General features: G+C 41.2%; 1 protein-coding gene across 7 annotated transcripts in view; it reads left to right on the forward strand.

The window, feature by feature from the left end:
* The window catches only part of sema6bb (sema domain, transmembrane domain (TM), and cytoplasmic domain, (semaphorin) 6Bb), a 533,030-nt gene that overhangs the window by 119,208 nt on the left and 394,921 nt on the right, over positions 1–18,901 (forward strand). For all 7 annotated transcript variants that reach the window (XM_073068714.1, XM_073068715.1, XM_073068716.1 and 4 more), the window contains one exon: positions 8,836–8,925. The gene's annotated coding sequence lies outside the window, so the exon portion shown is untranslated. The remainder of the gene's footprint in view (positions 1–8,835; positions 8,926–18,901) is intronic.

Here is an 18,901-nt window from a genome sequence, read left to right on the forward strand (position 1 = left end):
GCACTGCCTGGGGTGGAGATAAAGGGAAATATAATGGAAATGTGTTAAGAAGCTCTTAGATAGGAATATGAATTTGCAGAGAATGCGTGATTGTGGATTTGCGTAGGTGGAAGGGATTAGCTTTGTTAGATATTTAATTACTAGTTCAGTTAATTAGGCACAACATCATGGGCCAAAGGAGGGCCTTTTCCTCCACTGCATTGTTCTGTATTCTATAACTGTAGTCATGTCCCTTATCTAGTACCTCTGTACAATTAACATTTACTCATCTTTATTACTCATCCTTGTCTCTCGGCTGTTTCCATAAAAGATATTTATAGAGATGGCCAAAGATTTAATCTTAGAGATGGATTTTAATGGTTGCCATTAAAGAGTTTGAAGGGATCTGTGAAGTGCTGGATTCGCCATTTGAAGGCACACTTGTCAGTGGTGGGCAAAAGGAGTTGTACATGTACTGGAAGCTAGTGTTAGATGGATCAAGGCTTTTTGTTGTACAGAAACTAGATAGATAGATAGATACTTTATTCATCCCCATGGGGAAATTCAACTTTTTTCCAATGTCCCATACACTTGTTGTAGCAAAACTAATTACATACAATACTTAACTCAGTAAAAAATATGATATGCATCTAAATCACTATCTCAAAAAGCATTAATAATAGCTTTTAAAAAGTTCTTAAGTCCTGGCGGTAGAATTGTAAAGCCTAATGGCATTGGGGAGTATTGACCTCTTCATCCTGTCTGAGGAGCATTGCATCGATAGTAACCTGTCGCTGAAACTGCTTCTCTGTCTCTGGATGGTGCTATGTAGAGGATGTTCAGAGTTATCCATAATTGACCGTAGCCTACTCAGCGCCCTTCGCTCAGCTACCGATGTTAAACTCTCCAGTACTTTGCCCACGACAGAGCCCGCCTTCCTTACCAGCTTATTAAGACGTGAGGCGTCCCTCTTCTTAATGCTTCCTCCCCAACACGCCACCACAAAGAAGAGGGCGCTCTCCACAACTGACCTATAGAACATCTTCAGCATCTCACTACAGACATTGAATGACGCCAACCTTCTAAGGAAGTACAGTCGACTCTGACTGTAGTGAACTGAGTGAAGTAGAAGAGTTGCAAGTTGAAATATTGGCTGCATAGCTCTGGTTTCCTCCTACATCCCAAAAATGGGTGGGTTAGTAAATTGCCCCTAGTCAGTGGTAGAATCAGGAGGAAAGATGATGAGAATATGCAGAGAATAAACAAATGGGATTAGTAGAGGATGAGTGTGATTGGGTGATTGATGTCTGTACCTCGTGGTCCAAAGATCCGTTTCCATGCTGTAACACTATATCACTTGGTGAAGTCTTTCTGCATTTGACTAATATACAGAGCTGTGTTCGAAAGTAACACTCTGTGCATATTGTTGGAGTTCAGGATTAACAATGACCGTAATAATCAGCCCAATCAATTGCCGGTAAAAATCACTGTCTCATCAGAGAGAATGAAGCAGAAGATGCAAGAGGTCTGAGATTCCTTTTCCAAATCTTTTCATCTCCATTTCCTGCTTCCACAATCTCCTTGACATCTGCCTTTGGCTCCACGTTTAGACACCTGCTCTCGTATCGCCTGCGTGGATCATGGAAAAGTATTATTTGACAATACACCATGAATTGCCTTGGCTGCTCTATTACATTAAAGGCACCAGATAAAAATAAGTTTGTGGTGCTTCTCCTCAGCAATCATTCTCAAGGAATCAGTGCTATTTCAAAGGTTCAAAGGTCAAATTTAATGTCAGAGAAATGTAAGTAATGTACATTCTGAAATGCTTTTTCATCTAAGAGAAGTATTGTAACACTGGAGAAAAAATATACTATTTGCAGTGATTTGGGAGCAAAAGAAGATTTTGTGGGAATATTGTTTGCTCATAGTACTGTACTCTTCTTTCTCAAATGTTTTAAGGATGTGAGCTGTAAATTAGCAAGAATCTGATTTGATGTTTTGGATGTGTTCTGAGCTGTCAGAACCTTCCTGGTCTATGCTGCCTTCCTGCTCAATCGTTCTAGTCAGGACCAGCCTTGTTCCACTTGCACAATCACCAGGAACCTTAATTATTGACAACGCAGAAGGTGATTCAGAGTTGCCCAACCAAGAAGATTGGCTGCACAGCTACTTTCAAAGAATAACCCGTGAACCATCTAATGTGAGCTGAATCTAATGGGCTCCAGAATTGTTTGTGTCTCTGTTCAATTTAAAGAATCATTATTTAATGGGTCCTGTCTTTATGTTGACTGAAATAGCCACTATTCATCCTTTACCAAAGAATAAAAAGCATCCATACTGCATTAATCTGTAAAATTCGATCCTTGTCATGTTTAGTGATGCTTCGCAAAAATCCTGTTATCTAGTTAGCTGCTGTCATCAATGCTTATTCCAGTATATTCAGAACATAATTACATTCTGGTCCATCAGAAGTTGAGGAAAAACTGAATTAATTATTGATTGCCTCAGGTTCCTTTAAGACTAATCATAAATGGCAGTGTACGATTCCCAGTTGGAAAGTGCACTGCATAGTGAGGAATTAAGCCAAGCAGTCCAGGAAGGTTTCAAGTGCAGTCTCCAGTCAGTGTCATTTTGGGCGAGAGTGGAGGTAACGGCTGTTTTAAGCTCAGGGTTTCTATCCTGAATGATGATTGAAACCAAGGTCCTGCACATTAATTATTGTGTGCCGTCAGTAAGTTCTCTCTGTGCCGACGTATATTTGAGATCTGAAATCTACTGTCACGTCCCTGTCCCTCCTGAACAGCTCTTCGGTGCTGAAGTCACTGGGTAGGCATTAACCATAGGCCAACTGCCCAGTTTCCTGGTGCTCAGCAGAGTAGAGTCCAGTAGTGGAGCTTTCTCTCCTGGACGGCAGCAGAGATTAGCAGCTGCTTCCAGTAAGTTCCAATATTGCTGGCATTGGCAGCACCACTGTGAGAGAGCTGAGAAGAATTCCACAAACTGGTGCCTTTGGGATCTTTGAGAATAACCATGGCTCTGGTTGAATTCTTGTACATCAGTGTAGTATTGTTCAGCAATGTACTCAATACTCAGGCTTGATCCTATACTCTTGAAAAGACGTAAATAAGGTATGGGAGCAGAATTAGGCCATTGAGTCTCCTCTGCGTTCAATTATGGCTGATTTTGTTTTTCAACGCCATTTTCCACCTTCCCATAACCCTTAACATGCCTACTAATCAAGACTCTGTCAATCTCTCCTTATTTACTCGGCCTCCACAGCCACCCATGGTAACAAATTCCATAGATGCACCACATTCTGGCTGAAGAAATCTCTCCTCATCTCAGCTTTAAAAGGGTATCCTTTTATTCTGAGGCTGTTCCACCCTCCCCCACGTCTTCCTGACTCAGAGCTGAGGACTGAAATAAGATGTAAACTGGGTGTATAATGTCACCACTAGTAAGGTACTTAATTATCTGTTGTGGCTTTAGTTGTTTCTCTTTGAGACTCCAGAGAAATATTTGGGTGTAGCCGTTACCAAACTATTCTTCAATATCCTCATCATGTACAGGGATCCTGATTAAATTTCAAAGCAAAAACAGAGGAGGTAGTCTGGGAAAATGTTTTGAACTGACATGCAGGTGAGTGGTGGGGTCATTGCGCTTTAAGAGCTGAAAGGTAGGCAGATGTGCCGTCCATCACCTCGTACAACAGCACAAGCAGCCTGCAAGGCAAGATTGATGTCTATACTGAAGCTGTGATTCCCAAAGAGCCATCTCATCAGTTTGTTTCTGTCAGCTGGTGCCAGTTCAACTACTCCGATTCTCCGTCTGTGAAGGAGCTCCTACCAGCAGTGAGACATCAGACAAAATAAGCACTGACTACCAGCTTCCCTGTAGATTACCTGTAGCTCTTGTCACTTCTCTGCCTTATTAAATTACATAATATTTATGTATCTTTCTTCCCCTCTGCATTCCTTGAAAATGAACTGACGCATGTTAAACTTCATTTCCTGCTTTCAAAGCTCTCTGTTCTGACTGAAGTATTACCTTTGCCACAGGAGGTTCAAGTGTCGTAGAGCCATTGAGATGCGCCACAGATGCATGACTTAGCAAATGCTTTGACTGCTAAATTTGGCCCCTTGGCACATAGTTTATTGGTGGCTAAACAATTGAATGAGATCCAAGATGGCTTCCCCTGAACGTGTGCCATTTGACAGAGTGTCATGCCATGTATTGCTAACACCAGCCAGATGTTTGCAGGGCAGCCAAATTGTGCAAAACTGACTTGATGCCAGGGTTGCAATTACAGAGCGCAATGCTTGAGTTCACATCCTCTCTTCACTTTGCACTGCCTAACACATGTTCAGCAACAAAAGTACACTAAAGGTGGTCATTGATTCATTTCAGCTGGTGGTAATACAAGTGTTTGCTGTTCCTAGACTGAAAATTACTAAGTGGTATGTCAGGTGCGGATGGAATTTCTCCCAACTTATAAGGCACAATCTAGTTATTCCCTGACATGGTTGTTTTAGTAAATATTTCCCTTGGAATACTATATGCCTGGACAGGAGCAGGGAGCAGGGCATTCTGCTGGAGAGAATGGGTAGATTAGTAAAGCAAAGGAGAGATTTCAGCAAAAAAAAAACATTTCCCCCAGGTGGAATTCAGAGAGCTGTCTGTGATTGGAATCTCGGAAACAAATGGCTAAGCAATTCTTCCACAGGACCATGTTCTTGAAAGTCCCTACAGAAAATGGGCATATCTACAAGCTTAGCGCGGGGTGAGGACTACACTGCCAGTGACCCCCAATCAGAAGAGCGGGCCATGATCTGTCTATATTACAGAGCTGCATCCGTAGAATGATGCAGTCACCATGCGCTTCTACAGTAGGGAGGTACCCAAACTCTTTGGTTCAAGAACTGACTGGATTTAATTCCAGGATGTCAAGGGACAGCAGGGACGAGCAGCACTCTGAGGAAGATGTCGGTACTAGTGTACAGTGCTCTGCTGACACCACTTGTCAGCTTTCAGATCACCATATTTCTTTACATCAGAGATTCTAGCTCATTGAATTTACATGACTCACAAAGCATTCTTACTCTCCCCCACTAATATTCCCTGTAATATATTTTCCCCGCATTACCATTAACTCCCTCCACTCAGATTCTACCACTCATGTGTTCACTAGGAGCAATTTACAATGGCCATTTCACCTCCAAGTCACACCATGTTTGGGTGAAGTGGGAATCCACTTAACTGCAGGGAGAAATCACTCTACAGACAGCACTAGTGGTCAGGATAGAACCTGGATCACCGGAACTGTGAGGTAGCAGCTCCACTAGCTCTGCCCCTATGGTGCAAAGGGATTTTACTACATAGACAACATTTGACCATGGGAAATGAATGACACAGCATAGCCCCAGGTTTTCTGCCAGTGGGGGTAGCACACATAAAATTGTGGAGGAACTTAGCAGATCAGGCAGCATCTATGGAGAGGAAGGGTCCTGACGAAGGGTCTCAGTCCAAAATGTAAACTATTTGCTCCCTTCCATAGATGCTGCCTGGCCTGCTGAGTTCATCCACCATTTTGTGTGTGTTACTCTGGATTTCCAGCATCTGCAGAATCAGAATCAGGTTTATTATCACCGGTATGTGTCGTGAAATTTGTTAACTTAGCAGAGGCAGTTCAATGCAATACATAATATGGAAGAAAAAAATAAATAGGGAAATCAATTAGAGTATATGTATATTGAATAGATTAATAATTGTGCAAAAGCAAATAATATGTATTAAAAAGATGAGGTAGTGTTCATGGGTTCAATGTCCTTTTAGGAATTGGATGACAGAGGGGAAGAAGCTGTTCCTGAATCACTGAGTGTGTGCCTTCAGGCTTCTGTACCTCCTACCTGATGGTTATAGTGAGAAAAGGGCATGCCCTGGGTGCTAGGGGTCCTTAATAATGGACTCTGCCTTTCTGAGACACCGCTCCTTGAAGATGTCCTGGTAACTTTGTAGGCTACTATCCAAGATGGAGCCGACTAAATTTACAACCCTCTGCAGCTTCTTTTGGTCCTGTACAGTAGCCCCACCCCCCATACCAGACAGTGATGAAGTCTGTCAGAATGCTCTCCATGGTACATCTATAGAAGTTTTTGAGAATCTCTTGCAGTAGTGGTAATGCTGCCACTGAGTGGCAGTTCATTTTAACACCTGCATTTGGATTCACCACAGCCAGTGTTCAGATGCTTCGTGGTATCATTACGCCATGAATGATCTATCTTGCTGTGACAATTTTGCTGCTGTTTGACCCTCCCCGAAGGCGCCCTGGAACAACAGACAGAATGGGTGCCAGGGTTGATGGTGCTCGGCCCCTCACACAGACTGGCCTCTCAAATTTCTTATCTAAGCTCTCCATACCCAAAGTGCTACAGAGACATCTTTAAGAGGGTGGACATTATCTTCTGTTGCTTGTCCCTAGTGCCCAGTAATTCAGAAAATGCCGACACCACCTCTAAGATAAATTCAAATTGCGTAGTGTTTATATCTGAGATGATGCTTGAAAGTGGGAAAAATAGTACTGATGTGTCTTCATCACCACTGTCCGTCTACTCAACCAGGTTACAAATGTCAGAGGTCACAAAGGAGAAGGACTGAGTGCTGGGTTCTGGAAAGAGGCAGAGTTGCGTGTGGAGATAGTTGATCAAAGTAGGAGTTTGTACCTGCACCCTCTGAGATGAGAGGATGAGATTGCGGGATGTAAGGACTGTAGGGGTGAGGGGGATGATACTCATGACAGTTCGTTCCTACTGAAATTGAGATGGTGGGGTGGGAGTGGTGAACAAATGGGTTCAGCCTTTGCCTAGTTTGTCCAATCAAAATGAAACCAAAGGTCAGCCTCATGGAGTAAGAATGCTCTTGGATTAAGAGGTAGAATTAACACGAATGGCAGATGGGGCAATGATTTCAACAGTGAGATCCTAAGGAGGGCTAAACGCACATCAACAGAATGAAGGGAAGGCTCGGGGATTAGTGTATCCTGATCAACATCTCCCACAGCAGGAGTGACAAGCAGATGGATCTCACACTGCTGGTTGACTCTAGCTTCCTATGATTATGTTTTGATTATCCTTAACCTGCAACAGAGATGGAAATGAATCAGTGAATTTCAAGCAATATTTTTGAATGATGTTCCTTTTGTGGTCGAGTGGTTTGGCTGTGTACGTAGCAAGCAAGCCGCCTGAGATTTGCAACAGTGTCTGTGTAGGTGAAGCGATTCTGTGAATAATAGTTATGAAACCCAATCAGCCTTGTTGATGGTGCGTGATGAATGTGTCATGCAGTACCTGGGCCAAGAGATGTAGTCGATGTGTTGTGAAATTTGAAGAGGAATTCGTTGGCCTCCTATGTGTGATCATTGAAGCTTTGAAGTATTGCACCAGGTCCTCAGTGCTTGACTCATGGCACCCGACTGTTGCGGCTATCTGGTCCACTGCCTTGGGTGGGGGGTGGGGGTGTTGCAAGTGTCTTCTGATACCTTAAACATGCATCATTTCTCTTCTTCCCAATCCTTTCCACAAAATCTCTCCTAGGCAAATCAGAAGCAACCCCCCCAGTCATTAATCTCCTTCAGGTCAGACTGAGCTCCAGATCAAAGCAACCACATTGTAGCTCTTAAGGAGCAGGCTGGGTTTATGTAAAGCAAACTGGCTTCAATTGGTGTGGGACACAAAGGAGATTGGCAGTTAGAACTGGCTGTGTGCAGTGTGGAGGCAGATGATAGTAGCTCACTTCCTGCATCAGACAACACGTGTGATGGTCACTCACACAAGCTCATGAATCTTGTTTCCTCAGGACTGCAATTTGATGCCCTGAGTTTCCCCTTTATTTTAATCTGAGTCCCTACTCCTCCTCCAGAGATCTGAGTTTCATTTACAAAGAGTTTGTGTTTGTGGGGTTAACCTTTTAAAGCTGAAACCATTCTGAAACTGAGAGGCTGGTCTTGGTATCATTCTGATTATAGTAAACTAGGCCAAGGCTGAAACCATCCCTACACTATCCCATCCCACTATCTTAATTCCAGCAGGGAACAGTCATCTTGAATCATGTAGTTGTACAGCTCAGAAAGAGGCCCTGTGGTCCACCAGGTGCATGCTAACCATCAAGTACCATTTATACATATCCCAGTTACCAGCCCTTGTTCTTCTACGCCTGGTTGATTCAAATATTCAGCCCAGGTAAATGTTGTAGGAGTGTTTGCCTTCACCACATTCTCAGGTAATTTATTCCAATTTCAAAAAAACGCTCTGGGTGAAAAGGTCAGGAACAGGAGCTAACATTTGCTCAACATGAAGGTAGGTCGCTGGGGGCAATTGTATCACCCAAGTGGTTTCTGCAAGTAACATCAGCTGCCATTGGGAATCAAACTTGGAGGCTTCTGAGGCTGTAAGCCTGGTACTTCACTGTGAAGTCGGCCAACTTCCCAGGATTAGCTGTGATAATGACTGAAGTGACCAGAAATTAGTGATTAATGCTGGGCATGTTACTGTGAGTAATCCTGGAATAAATAATATTGGAGTATTTAAGAAACAAATACATAGTTTCACTTACTTTCACCACAATACTGCAGAAAAGATGTACATGGATGTTGCCAGGACTTGAAAGATTGAGTTCTAGGGAGAGAAGTTGGACAGGCTAGGAATTTTTTCCTTTAACCATAGAGTGTTATTTTGATTTGAATATTATTAATTAACTTTGACCTAATTTATGCTTTGCAGAAATTAATAAACTTGATAGCAGCATGACATTTTCTAATAGAACAGTGATTAATTTGCATTACCCTTCTGTCTTCTCCAGGATGATATCCAGCTCTGCCTGAACGTACACTTCTCAGATCCCGTCAGTGTAATGAACTTCATCAGTCACCAGTTCGCCTCTTGAGATTAGGTAGGCCATCTTTAGAATTTTCTCTGCAAAGAGCACTTACTTTCTGTACCTTCCTCACTACAGACTATGGTAAATCAGACTACCACACTTCGTGCACCAGTGTTTTTAATATCAATCCATACTGGGCATACTTTGCCATTAAAGCCTTCTGGGAGACAAAGCTATGCGTAGGGTGATTTGTGTTTTGTGGTGTTAGCATAAGTCTGAAACCCACCTATTTAAGGTCGATGTATCAGCTCTTGACCTGAAATTCTCTCCAGGACCTCAGACAGATTTGGTGGACTAACTTTGCTGAACTCAATTTTGTGTAGCTAATTTTTGAATTAAAAAAAAAACTGATTATGTAATTTTCATCCAGGCAAAAATCTTTAATTCAAGAGTCAGTGTTTTTAAGTGAGGTTATTTTTAGTATACGAAAGCACGATGAAAGGGCAGATTGCACAATAGTGATTAGCAATAACAAGAGAAATAAGGTAGTTGAATTCCAATCCTTAGAGGCCAACAGCACAGCTTGCTTTCACAGTTCTTGATAGTATTATTAGTCATCATCATGTGTATAGCCCTATTAAAATATCTGTACGATATTTTGTCTTACTGAATTTGCCTTGAATTTTTGCGGTTAAAGCAAGATCAGTTAAAGCAATACCTCCGTTTCAAAGTTCTAAACGTTTACAAACTTGCCTGTGGCCTGAATACTCCGTACCTCTGTAACATCCTCTAGCTCTTCAGTCCTCCACATACTTCCTCCATTCTGACCTATTGTGTTTCCCTAAATATGTTTGTTCCAGCATTGAATGACCGTGACTTCAACTCCATTGTCCTCCCCATCATGCACAATTAAAACCCCCAAACTGGGCCATCAGTCTCAAAAGGTTTGCATGTGGAATTTTGTTTAATGATGCACTTTGGAGTAAAGACTTCGTTAAAAGTGACATGCAAGCATAGACTTGTATTGCAGCTGTTAAATTACATATTTATGTATCACTGATGCATGTCCAGTAGAAGGTAATTGTTTCATTGGAGCTGAAACAAAACAGAAAAAAATTTATTACATATTTTGCTCTTACTGTTTGAATGAATTTTCCAAGCAAGAAGAGTGCTCTTGTTTCTTAATGTGCACTTTCTATCAGAAATATGCTTACAGGATTTATTTTTTGTTTATAAAAACATGTACTTGGTAATTCCTTTCCAGCTTGGTGATTGTTTTGGTGATGAAGGATAATTCAAAATATGTCCTATGTCAACTGATCAGAGTCACAAGCAAGATGAGAGCATCTGCCTCACTAGACCATTGAATACATTTTATATAGATTCTTATAAACGGGAAGATGTCTTCTCTTCACCTTTTTTATACTCATCAATGTGAGAAATGTCATTAAATTTATTTTTACTGCTGCAGTATTGAAGTAAATCTGCTGAACTTGTATTTCAAAACAAAGCAGACCCAAGAAAGTGACATCTGTCATGACCTTTTTGCAATCCAACGTTTAAATCAAGAGAAAATGACAATGGAAAGAAAATGGAATTTAAAAATAGAAAATTTTAATATAACTTTAATGCAAAGGAAGGGAAAATAATCTTCAGCTGGACATGGCTATCACTTTTTGACAAAATAACCCCACCAAACCATTCTTTCATTGTTAATCATGTCTTTCTTCAGAAATTCATCTGTCTGACAAAGGTATTGATGTTTCCCACTTCACTGGGCTATCCTTCATATCTTCCTTCATATAAAACTTTCAGCCCATGTTATACATAAATTTCAAATTTTCATTCCTGAAATTTGAACCCCTCATGGAAGTTACAAAAAAAAACTTCTGTCAGTGCCGTTAATATTTTTCATACTTTGAAATATTTCATCTATAGTGTATCTTCCATTTGTAATTAACTTATTGAAATGCCAATATCTCTGTCTGTAAAGTACTAATCTCCTTTAGATCTATGTTGTCTGAATAAAGGCGGTGTCGAGAGAATTTTACCAAGATGCTATGTGAGGAAACAAAAAAATAAATGATTGTGGCCTTATGGGCCATGAGCCCTGGTATTTTGTAAGCTGAGTTGGAAACTCCATTTATTTTGTTTTAAATACTTTGTTATAGATATAAAAGGCATGTTAGTGCTAAAGAATGTAACACTTTGTGTTCCTATCACTTCGTGTCAGTGTCAGCATCAGCCAATGTCCGGGTTAACTCAGTTATGTACAAGGTAAAACTCTCTTCATTCAGCCCTAGCAACACACTTCAGCTTGAACCTCATCTGCACTGCGACTTCTTTGAAGGAACTGAATTAAAGCTGGTATTTTCTCCTTTATGCTGGAGAATAACTGTGACAACAGAGTTCATGGTGGATGCATGCTGATGACAATGCGGACTGCTATGTGACAAATGCCACTAGCTTCCCAGAACCATTTTGATAGGAAATTCTGATTCCTTTTATGCAGGCGATTCTTCCATTTCACCTTCTCACTTCCAGTGTTACAGGAAAATTCCTTTCCGATGAGCTGTCCTGTCTCTCCGGGGCCGGTTTTCACAAGACTCAATGATACTATACTGATTTAAGTGAGGCTTCAAGCAAGTCTTCAATGAGTCTCTAATGTCTTCTGTTCTTGCCTCACTTTTCTCAAATGCTGGTTCTTCATTAAAAGTTTTCAAACTCATTTCATATTGGCTCCTTTGAAGTACGTATCAGAAAAAAAGATTATTTTTTTATTTCGCTTTGAGCCGTGTCCCAGAAATCAAAGGACAATGTCATACATGCTGTGTCATACAGATCTCCTTTGAACATCACAGCAGTTTTACCACATTGAAACACCCCAAAGTGTTTTTGCTGGGAAATTATCAATCTGAATTCGACAGCAGCATTGGAAGAGAATTATTAGGGCAGATGATGAAATAGCTGGTCAAAGAGGTCAGTCTTAAGAAGGGTCTCAAAGGGGAAAGTTGAACTACGCTAACAAATTAGTTTCTGCAGGAACCTTCAAAGCTTAGAAACTTGGCAGCTGAATACATTATGCTCATTGTGGAGTCGCTGCTTAAGCAGCCAGTGGTGGCAAGGCTTTCAGATGTGGAAGGCGAGGATTTGAAAATGACCATGAGAATTTAAAGTCTGAAGTACTACTTAACCAATAGATCAACAAATCAGAGCCATGTGTGATGGGTGTACAAGGACTTTGCCGAGTTGAGGAGTGAGCAGTGGTTTTGGATGAGTTGCTGTTTAAGGAGGGAAGTCAGTAAGAAATGCATTGGACTAATTTTTCACTGTATCTAGGTACATGTGATAATACATCAATTCCAATAACATGGTCTCATATCAGCACTTCTGACTGATCCACCCCATTTCTTGATGTCATTAACTAGCTCCTCTGTTCTACTGACATTGAAGGGGGAGTTGTTATCATGATATCATAGCTCAAGACTTTCTGTCTCCTTTCTATACTATTTAAGATCTGGCACACTAAAGTGGTGTCATCTGCAAATTTCTAAATAGAGTTAGAGCAGAATTTGACCACACAGTCATGTCGGTATAGGGATTATAGTAAGAAGCTGAGGACACAGCCATTTGGGACACCAGTGCTGAAGATATCATGGAGAATTACATCTGAAGCTTGCCATGAAGTGACATGCAGCAACATAAGACTGGTGCAGGGTTTCAACCTGAAATGTCGACAGCTCCTCTCCCCCCACAGATGCTGCCCAGCTCGTTGAGTTCCTCCAGCAGCTTGCTGCTCTCAGTTCCAGCGTTTGCAGTTTGGTGTGTCAGCATAATTGAAACAGTCTGATTCAGCCTCGCAATGTTTTGGTGATGGGGTGATCAGTAACTGGTGGATGAAGGTTATGGCAGGGACTTAAGACGAGGACCGATCTTCACAATGCCTACCTTGGGATTATTTTTGTGCATCTGTTACTGGGAGGCAGCCAAGCAATGTCATAACTGAATGCAAATGGTGGAGATGAGAGAACTGTTGGTAAGGCAGAACTAAGAATTTTACGATAACACATAGCAACTGTAAGTTGTAGAAATCTAATGTGTCAAAAAGTGTCTGGTCGGAGGACAATGCATTATCCTTTTTCATCAAAATCTTTTGGACAGAATGAACAAATATCATCTTAATTCTGGTTTACTGACATGTCTAGGGCCTTCCCTGACATTTGGATCTGTTTTCTTTCAGCTCATGCATGGGGCTGCTGACAGGGAATGGCAGGAATCCAGAATCTTTTGTTTTCCTCTGTCTTCATCTTCCTTGTTTTCACTGTCCATTTTGGAGGTGAATGCAGATGTGAAAATGAATGCCATTTGTTTGACTGAAAACCTAGCCAAGAAATGTGTCAAATCTGAGATTGACAGGTTTGATTTGTAAACTGTTCCTGCATCAATATTTGGCATTTCACTGCAGCCAGACACAAAAAAAAACTGCCAGTGGGTGTGAAGAGATCGCAGTAACCCTCTCTCATCATCCCACTAAACCCAAAAGGAAAACAACTAAACTATTCTTCATAATGCTAAGTGTTAAGAATTTACAATCTTGTGGGATTATTTTGATATAAAGTCTCTGAGATGGTGTATGGACAGAGGGTTGATTTTCAGTTTTGGACTCAAAAATCATGACTGAGTTTATTTAAATGTGGTTCTTGCTCAGCTGTGACATTGGTAATTATCATTCAGATAATTGGCCCATTACTGTGTTTCTGCCAATACAAAACACTAATTATTTTTCAATCACTTAGCTAAAGTGCAAAGCCACAATTCCTGTTAGTTCAACTCATTTCGTTTCAATTGGAGCAGCTCTTTGCAATTGCATTAAAACAGCATAGCCTGCCAAGGTCACACATAAAGAATGGGCATTTTGGACAAGGCGGCAAGCAGCTGCCAGTGCTTCTGAGCAACGGCCAATTAAAAAGAAAGGAGGAAAATGACAACATGTCCTAGTTAAAGTAACAAGAACTGAAATATTAACCATTAAAATGGGCAGCAGAATGGTGCAGCTTTGAAGTCGCTGTCCTACAACTCCAGTGAGCCAGGTGTGATGCCAATCTCTGGTGCTGACTGTGTGGAGTTTCCACATTTTCTCTGTGACTCTGAGTTACCTCCCTCATCCCAACAATGGGTGGGCTGGTAATTAATTGGCTGGTAATTAATTGGCTGCTGCAAATGCAAATGCTGCAATTAATTGGCTAGTTTGTAAATGGAATCTGGAGTGGCTGATGGGCATTGTAGGGATAATAGAACATGGGATTAGTGCAGAGAATCTATAAGTGGCTGGAATCTGGGGCAACACACGAGGTGCTGGAGGAGCTCTGGACAGGAAGTGTCTGTGGCCGGAAATGGTTAGTCAATGTTTTGGTTTGAGACCCTTCATCTTGAAGAAAGCATCTGAGCTGGACCAGATGAAGGGTTTCAGCCCAAGTAGATGACTATCCATTTCCTTCCATGGATATTGCTTGACCCACTGAGATTCTCCAAGCATTCTGTATGTCGCTGTAGTGTAAGTAGGTACTTATGGGCAGACACGATCCCATCGGGCTGATTCCCAGCTATACCTCTAAAATCAAAGATTTGTCCCACTTTGTCCTCGGGTGTTTTCATTACAGTTTTCTTTTATGTTAAATACCTTATCTGATGTGTACTAAATTAGAAAGATCACAATTTCAAAGCCAAATACACTAGAGGAATTTGGGAGTAAGTTTTACCAACATTTCCCTGAAGAACTCAAATAAAAGACTCACCAACATTTGTATGACACCTTATCACATTTTTCCAGAGAAGCCCCTAAGTGGCCAAGATACAACAAATTACTGTGCACTGACTAAGTGATAATTGAATCATAAGGAGTTGGATTTTTTTTTATTTGGCTTCCTTACAATTAAGGTGATGAATTTGTCTGCGAAATGCCACCAAATATGTAATTAACCACACAAATAATAATTTTAAAAGAATAGCAATAATAAAAATAACAGGAATGTTACTGTTATTTCTCCACAAAGACCAGAGGTTCGATCAGTTACCATTTCAAAGGGTTCATGTCAGGGAGGCAAGTATCTCAAAGGTTCTTAATTGCTGCAATTTTTTGGTCATATAATGTGGCAATTAAGCAGATTTATATTGAAATTGTAGCTTGTGTTTGTTTTCAGTCTTGCAGATAAGAGAAACTTGTTAAATCTTTTTGATTATATTTTCAATGTGTGTGGAAATTATTCCTTTGATCATTAGAGAAGTTAAGACTTTCATGTACGTGCCACCTTATACAGCAGCATTTCAATGTCAGCGGCCAATGTACAAAGTAAGTTTATTATCAACGTGCATTATGTTACACATAATACCGTGAAATTCATTTTCTTGTGGGTATTCACAGTAGATACAAAGAAATGCAGTAGAATCAATGAAAAACTACACACAAAGATGCACAATGTGCGGAGGTGACAAATTTTGCAAATACAAAATGAAAAACAAAATAGTAATAACAAATAAATAATACTGAGTGCATCAGTTGTAGAGTCCTTGAAAGTGAGGCCATAGGTTGGGATGTCAGTTCAATGCTGGGGTGAGTAAACTTATCCCTGCTGGTTCAGGAGCCTTATGGTTGAAGGGTAATAACTGTTCCTGAATCTGGTGGTGTGGGACCTGGGGCTCCTGCACCTTCTCCTCAGTGGCAGCAGCGAGAAGAGAGCATGATCTGGATGGTGGAAGCCCTTGATGATAGATTTCCTATCACAGTGCTCCTTATAGAGGTGCTGAGCGGTCGGGAGGGCTTAGCTGTGATGGGTTGGGCTGTATCCACAACTTTTTCTCAACTTTTCCACTCTAGGTTATAGCTGTTTCCATACTAGATCGTGATACAACCAGTCAGTACCCTCTCCACTGTGGACTTACAGAAATTTGTCAAAATTTTAGATAACATGTCAAATCTTTGCAAACTTCAAAGAAAGTAGAGGTGTTGCCATACCTTCTTTGCAATGGCACTTGCGTGCTGGACGCAGGACGGATCCTCTGAAGCGAAAACTTCACGGAATTTAAAGTTACTGATCCTCTCCACCTCTGATCTCCTGATGAGGACTGGCTCATAGACCTCCAATTTCCTCCTTCTGTAGACAATAATCAGCTCTTTGGTTTTGCTGACATTGAGTCAGCAGGTTGTTGTTGTGGCAGCATTCAGCCAGATTTTCAGACTCCCTCCTTTATGCTAGTTCATCACCAACAGCAGTTGTGTCATCGACAAACTTAAACATGGCATTGGAGCTGTACTTGGCCTTAGAGCAGGGGGCTAAGCACACAGCCTTGTGGTGTGCCTGTGCCCTTGGTGATTGTGGAGGAGATGTTGTTGCCAATCCAAACAGACTGTGGGCTGCAAGTGAGGAGATCAAGGAATCATTGCATAAGGGGTATTGAGACCTATGAAGGCTGGTACTCTGAGGTGGCAGTACAGAGTTCTGCTCCGATAAACTACTGTCCAACAGTTCAATGCAGCTTCCAGCCCGGGAAAGTTGCCCAGGGCCAGTGCCAAGCTAAGCAAGCCAGGACACAAGTGCATCCAGACAATTGAAGTTCAAAGGAAGAAATAGCTGGCAAGAGAACTACATCTGATTTAATTTATTTACTTTAGATACAACTAATTGCTGTGAATGTTTCTAATTTTCTTTAACTCTTTCAATGGAAAAGCAGCTGTCCGCACGATTGGGAAGATCCTGAGCCTCCCAGTAGAAGATTGAACCCCTAGCCCCATCTAGAAACTGGTCCTAGAAAAGGCCAGTTACAACCTTAGGAAGTTCACTAGCTGCTCAAGAACTGGGGCCACTTCATTTTCAAGTATATTAATTGTAGAATCATCAATCTGGACCGTGGAATTACTGCCCTGAACTATGGGTCTGGGATCCTCTCTTGATGCTGGTAGATTATTTGCCTCAACCTAGAGGATTACTTCCCTGTCCTTTTCTCCATGTACCCTTCCACAGACCTTACCAATTACTCCTGTGCAGCCTTCCTTGGACCAAGCTCATTGCCCTCTTAAACTTGAAGGATAACTCTCCTAAACCCTTCCCTGGAACTAATGGATTACTCTCCCATACCTGGGGAATTAAAATCTCCATCATCTACTATGTAACTTAGTCTACTATCTTATCCAACAGGAAGATCAGATCTCAATCTTTATTATCCATACATTTATAACCATATAACAATCACAGCACGGAAACAGGCCATTCCGGCCCTCCTAGTCCGTGCCGAACTCTTAATCTCACCTAGTCCCACCTACCCGCACTCAGCCCATAACCCTCCACTCCTTTCCTGTCCATATACCTATCCAATTTTACCTTAAATGACACAACTGAACTGGCCTCTACTACTTCTACAGGAAGCTCATTCCACACAGCTATCACTCTCTGAGTAAAGAAATACCCCCTCGTGTTTCCCTTAAACTTTTGCCCCCTAACTCTCAAATCATGTCCTCTCGTTTGAATCTCCCCTACTCTCAATGGAAACAGCCTATTCACGTCAACTCTATCTATCCCTCTCAACATTTTAAATACCTCGATCAAATCCCCCCTCAACCTTCTACGCTCCAATGAATAGAGACCTAACTTGTTCAACCTTTCTCTGTAACTTAAGTGCTGAAACCCAGGTAACATCCTAGTAAATCGTCTCTGCACTCTCTCTAATTTATTGATATCTTTCCTATAATTCGGTGACCAGAACTGTACACAATATTCCAAATTTGGCCTTACCAATGCCTTGTACAATTTTAACATTACATCCCAACTTCAGTACTCAATGCTCTGATTTATAAAGGCCAGCGTTCCAAAAGCCTTCTTCACCACCCTATCTACATGAGACTCCACCTTCAGGGAACTATGCACTGTTATTCCTAGGTCTCTCTGTTCCACTGCATTCCTCAATGCCCTACCATTTACCCTGTATGTTCTATTTGGATTATTCCTGCCAAAATGTAGAACCTCACACTTCTCAGCATTAAACTCCATCTGCCAACGTTCAGCCCATTCTTCTAACTGGCATAAATCTCCCTGCAAGCTTTGAAAACCCACCTCATTATCCACAACACCTCCTACCTTAGTATCATCAGCATACTTACTAATCCAATTTACCACCCCATCATCCAGATCATTTATGTATATTACAAACAACATTGGGCCCAAAACAGATCCCTGAGGCACCCCGCTAGTCACCGGCCTCCATCCCGATAAACAATTATCCACCACTACTCTCTGGCATCTCCCATCTAGCCACTGTTGAATTTTGAACCTGTCTACTTTGAAACACACTCCACAGATTTGCAAAGGCGCCACCAACACCAGTCTTCCCACAGACTCTTTCTGTCCTCCATTCTTCAATGTCAATTTAGATTGAGGTGATTTGATTATGCTGAGCATTACCACAAGGCCCAATGTTTGCTCACTCAATGTGCTCAAACATACATTTTCCATTTATCTTCAGTAGATTGCAGTATGAAGCACCACCATTCACTGTATTTTCCTTTAGTAATTCAAGGGCTTCGGATGAAACCAACTAACTTGCACCTTTCTGGTCAGTGGCTTGGTAAAACATTAAAAATTGAGCCACAAAAAGCAATCCATTCATTTACACACCATTTAAAACACGTAAGTACTTATTTGATTCTCTTTTCTTTACCCTCCACTAATTTGCACTTACTTAAATTTATCATAAAATAACTCCAATAGTGAAGAAATTTCATTGCAATGCTTCGAGGAGTTTTCTTTTGTCACTGTTTTTCAAACTTATGGGAGAGCCTGGGGTGCATGGCCAAGAATCAACCTATTATCATAATTTTGGACTTTTCTGATATGCTGTAATTGAGTTGAAAAGTATGGTTGCTAGGAATGTTTGCCAATCAAGAGAAAATAATAGTATTTATAACCAAAGTCACTAAAAACATAAATAAGGGAGTAACTTAAATATCAAAATGCTGTTGAAGGACAGTTTAGAAACTTTGTGCTGGAAGCAATCCTTG

The sequence above is a fragment of the Hemitrygon akajei genome, chromosome 16, assembly GCF_048418815.1.
Source record: "Hemitrygon akajei chromosome 16, sHemAka1.3, whole genome shotgun sequence".
Taxonomy (NCBI): domain Eukaryota; kingdom Metazoa; phylum Chordata; class Chondrichthyes; order Myliobatiformes; family Dasyatidae; genus Hemitrygon; species Hemitrygon akajei.